Source organism: Helianthus annuus, chromosome 12 (assembly GCF_002127325.2).
Source record: "Helianthus annuus cultivar XRQ/B chromosome 12, HanXRQr2.0-SUNRISE, whole genome shotgun sequence".
Lineage (NCBI taxonomy): Eukaryota > Viridiplantae > Streptophyta > Magnoliopsida > Asterales > Asteraceae > Helianthus > Helianthus annuus.
Window position 1 is genome coordinate 40,900,668 of NC_035444.2, and position 5,237 is coordinate 40,905,904.

The 5,237-nt window shown below is 34.8% G+C and overlaps 1 long non-coding RNA gene across 3 annotated transcripts; it reads left to right on the plus strand.

The window, feature by feature from the left end:
* The first annotated feature begins 1,196 nt into the window (after positions 1-1,196).
* Positions 1,197-4,869, plus strand: LOC110869102. 3 transcript variants are annotated; one of them, XR_004874830.1, is made up of 3 exons: positions 1,197-1,585; positions 2,056-4,295; positions 4,395-4,869. It is a non-coding gene; the product is annotated as an uncharacterized LOC110869102 (long non-coding RNA). The 3 variants fall into 3 exon arrangements; XR_004874829.1 differs by having other exon boundaries at positions 1,206-1,585; positions 2,012-4,869; XR_004874828.1 differs by having other exon boundaries at positions 1,208-1,585; positions 2,056-4,869.
* The last annotated feature ends 368 nt before the right edge of the window (positions 4,870-5,237 follow it).

Below are 5,237 nucleotides of genomic sequence, written 5' to 3' on the forward strand. Positions count from 1 at the left end.
ACGGAATCATAGAGAATAGAGAGTTTGCGATGGCCATAGGAAACAACAAAACCGTATATGTCTAACTTTGGTCCTGATACAAGGTTCCGAGTTACCTTAGGAACATATAAGGTATCATAATGTTTAATGCATAAACCAGTTTTCATAAAAAAACTGTAATGTTCCTATGGCCTTCACTTCTAATTCCCGATCATCCCCAACTTTAAGTGTTCTTTGGTTTCTTCCTAGCCTCCGGATTGAAAGGAATCCCTGAGTAGAATTATTTACATGAACCATAGAACCAGAATCATGTGACACCCTGTAGATTTCGTTGATAACTTACGTTGATGTACACGTCATAAATTATTTTATTATTGTTTAAAATGATAATAACTTGTGACAAGCGAAACGTGTTATTAGACCGGTGTATGTGTCCAATAATAATTCATATACACGTACATCACATATATTACTTCCATATATATATATATATATTTGCACAAAAGTCTTTTTTAGAGACATTAGATCTCCACCACCACACACATAGATTATTATAGTCTAAAGACCATGTCTTGTACTTGATGTCCTGCTAATTCAATCCCTATGGGCTATGTGTGTCAAAATGACAAGACAAATGAATGGCACCATGTGCATGATGCGTGAGTTTCAATCCAACATCCATAAAATAGATTTATTTTTTTTTCCTTCTAAACTCTACAACATGCATTTTATTTAATTAAATGCCTAAAATACTTGATACACTACCATAAACCTAGGGATGGCAATGGGTCGGATTTAGGACGGGATTATGTAATCCCAAACCCAAACCCGGTTAGATAAGCCTATCCCAAACCCGTCCCAAAACCCGTCGGGTTTCTAGCGGGTAAATACCCATCGGGTATCGGGTAAACCCGCGGGTTTTGGGTAAACCCGTAAATTTAAAAAGATTAGTCGTTGGGTATACTCATCCCAAAACCCATTGGGTATCTATCGGGTAACTACTAACCGGTTACATTTTGTATTGTCATTATCTATATTATTATAAAAAGGAGAAGTGATGTACACACATGTAATTTTACATGACGTCCATCATTTTATGCAATATGTACAAGGAAAAACAAGCCATTTTAAAGGGGTAAATTAGGAAATATCATAAAATTTTAAGACGGCAAAAGGGCAATTCAGAGATTTCATCGATGGAAACGGTACATTTATGGTAGTGACTTGAATCGCCACTTTCGCATAATTTTAGAGAAGAGAGAGATCAGCAGGGGAGAGCGAACGGGAAAGAGGGAGAGAGAGAGGCAATGGAGAAGGTGAGAGACCTGGTATGGCCTCGGACCAGCCACCTTAAACCGGGATAACGATGACAGTGATTGTGTCACTTGGTCAGAGAACGAAGATCGAGAACGGTAGTCTAAAACCCTAGGCAACGATGGCGTTCCGGTGATGAGATTGCAGGTGTATTCTTCATACGATTAGGTCATATGGTTCAGATGACTGCAGCGAGTGGCGGCTAGGGTTTTGCTCTATTTTAGTTGTTCATCCTTTCCTTGCTTCTGTCGAGTATTCTGAGCGACCTTTCAATTTCATTTTAAATAATCAGGTAACCCTTTTCATTTTATATAGAAAATATTTTCTACTGTAGAATTTCTTGTAGTTTTGATTTAATTGCCGATGGCAGTATGAATTTGTTTCTGTATTGGTATTTTAACTCATTAGTTTCTGTTCATATTAATTTGTTTGTTCATAAGCATTAAGATTTTCTGTATCTGTTGTATAATTACTGTTACTGTTGTAAATTGTTCTGTGCATTCTTAATTCTTTATCATTTGTGCCCCAGTTCAGCACTTTATAAGCATATGACTTTGGAAGATTGCTGGTATTGGTATATGCTATAGATTACATATTATGATAAATTTTCAAACTGGTATACACACATTTACTTGCTATTGGAACTTTATAAACCCAATTTATACCATAACTCCTTAAGGTTTGAACTTTGCATATATTTATGTTACTTTTTTCACAGGGTTTGTCCAACGTGTGTGCTCATTTTGATGAACATTAATGTAGATTTGGAGTAGCTTTAAACGTTGCTTGAATTAGCCATTCTAAGAAACCGGAAGAGTAAAGAGAGAGCGCGTGCATGGAGGAATAAGATCTGGTGGCGGCTGATGACGACGGTGTCTATCGATCGTCATCAGTCATCATTGATGTCACGATTCAAGATTAGACGGCGGCTCCGGTGCTTGACCAGTGGACGCATACTCAGGTAATAAAAATCCCTATTGAATTGTTTTTACAAATTGATGCTTGCAAGCGTTGTGTATGAGTTCAGTTTTCCCAAAAAAACACCTTAATCTGAAAAAACCTCATTTCAGACCAGACACCAAACCTAAAATTGAGGTCGTCAGTTTGATGCTTTGTTGTTATTGTCGTTGTGATGGTCAGAACTCTGCATCGAGATCACCTCACGGCCTCCACTACCATAGGTGTTCATATTTCCAACCAACACAGTATGTTTTTTGTTCACCTCGCGACTTTGCTTGCAAGGAAGTGCAGATCTCTTGAATGATTATTATGATTACAATACTCTTAAAAAAATGACCCAAATGTATTTTTATCAAAACCCATTGTGCTTAGTTTGAAAATAAACAAAAGAGATCAAGGAAGTGTAGATTTCTTAAATAATGATTATTACTGTTGAATGAGATTTTGTATTTGATGAGGATTGGTGTTCAAAAGGCATACTCACTTTGACATATTGTTAAACAAAAGGTTTGAGAAAGGAGTATGGTTTATTTTTAATGAATTTTATTCAATCACTAGGCATACAATTGAGTTCTTGACAAAGGATATGATTTTTTTCAAAAATCATCAGCCTAATATGTGAATGAAGGGAATCTCATGATTCACAGCCTAGAAAAACCGAATGCCGAAACCCCCTTTGTTGGGCCCAAAGGCGGGCCATGGCGTGCTCTTTGTCAATAGATCGATTGCAGGCATCGTAGCTTTACCTCTTTCTCCCTACAATTGAAGTTCTTTCATGTTTTTTCTTATTGGATTTTTATATATAATATTGCAATGCGATCTTTGTAGCTACATGGAATGTGGCTAGAAATCACAAGCAGTTTCCTTAAATCTTTAAGATTGGTTACATATTCACCTCCTACTGACATCTATGTTACTGATATCTTTTTTATTAAATAAGGTTTTAAGAAATTATCCGGCTAGATGCTCGAGATGTGTTGGGTACAGAAAACACAACCCTTGATAGCAACCAGTTGAAATGAATTCAAAGGTTCAGCTATCAGTTTTCTTTTAGTTTTTTTGTTACTTTTCACCAGGAGAAGTAATGAACATAAAAAGAGAATGAGTTATACAGTAATGAACAGAGGTTCGGGTTCCTCCTTGACGTTATCGGTTTCGTTTTTTAGTGATTTAAAGGTCAGGAAGATTATAGCAGTTTAAGACCACTAAGCTGCAGAGGTGCAGAATATTTGTGTTAGCTTTCTGTTTAATCAGTAGGGCAAGCTATGAAAATGTTTTAAAAAAGGTACACTTTATTTATTTAGTGCTTTCTCCTTTTTTTAAAATTTTCAAAATATTTGTTAGTCACTCTAAAGATTCAAAGTTGGCTTTTTTTGAATATGAACAAAGTTGATTCTTGTAACTTGAACAGGAAAAAAAACCATGATCAAGTTGAAATCTATTGTATATTTCCCCAAAGTAACATTTGTTTGACTTTAAGAGTCAAAGGGACTGGCTTTTAACTTCCAAATCGATACGCTGCTGTTAACTACATATGTTCTTATGTTATATCATCTTGAAAAAAAAAAAAGAAATCCATAATCATGTTCAAATTTGCTTACTGTAGTTTAGAGTTTGTTTGACTCTTTAAAGTCAAACATGCTCATTTGTGATTTTAAATGGGTATAAGATATGATATAGCTCTTGATGGAGATTACATGAAGGTTTGCTTTTTAACTTTTTTTTTTATTTTGTATGATTTTGCTGGTAACTAGACATCTAATAGCCATTTTTTTTGTTTGATCATGGCAAATGTGTGATTAATATTCTGGTTCAGTACGTTCCAATCAATTTCGTAAGGGCAAACCGATTAAGCACTGGAGGGATGATTCTTAGATATGGTCAAAGTGAAACGTCGTGGATGGCTGAATTAAGGATTCGTGCGAATAGTTACATAATAGGAGGATGGCATGATTTTTATATTGAAAATGGGCTAAAAGAAGGAGACCAGTTTAAGCTTGAACTCATTCAATCTGGGACCAAACCTTTTGCAATATTTTATAGTATATCTTATCAGTTATCATCATAAAACTTTTTATGTTCTATGGTCTTTGTTGAGAAATATACCGTATTAATCAAATTTTGTGTATTGTATGCATTAGATCTTGGCACCAATGAGTCTGGAAAGGTGAAAACTCCCAACTTTGTTCGCACTTTGCGGGGATCTTCTAACTCACAAGTTCGCTTGGTAATATTTTTATGATATCATTTTGTTGTTGATCTTCTTGTGGAAATTACCGCTATTTTTTATGTAGTATATTCCGAAGGAATTAGCTTTTACAAAATGGATTAACTAATGGAGAATTGATCCTAAAAGATGTGAAAAATGAACGCGCGTGGACTGTTAACATAAGGTGTTGAAGAAGAAAAGTGATTGAATTAGGTTAAGATTTTAGCCTCTGTTTGCCCAGATGTTTTTTTTTTCTTTTTGTGTATATGGATTTAGGCCATTTGGGCTTGTTAGCTGGAAAAACAAATAGGGTAAATGAATATGTCATTTACTCGAAATATTAAATGTAAATTTAAGAAATGTGTATAGTTATGTAATAAATAAAACATATACACTGTTAGGCTATAGGTTGTGGTAATGACCCTCATTACCCTCCACGTTAGTGCCATGTAACTCACCTCTAATCCACCATTCAAAACCACTACTCTAAGGGTGTGGTCATGACCTAAACCACTAGCCCCTTATTTATTTAAATTTATCTTTGTCTAAACAAAAAAAAATGATTTAAAAAATAAACTATGTGAACTCGTTGGGCAACGTGCAGCAAAAAATTATAAATACCCGCGGCAACGCGCGGGCCTTCCCACTAGTAAAAATATATATGAAATAACTACAATGTATACGGAATAGAATACCTATATGTGTAAAAAATGGATATATCATATATATATACACATATTTAATAATATAAAATAAATTATATCAGGTATATAAT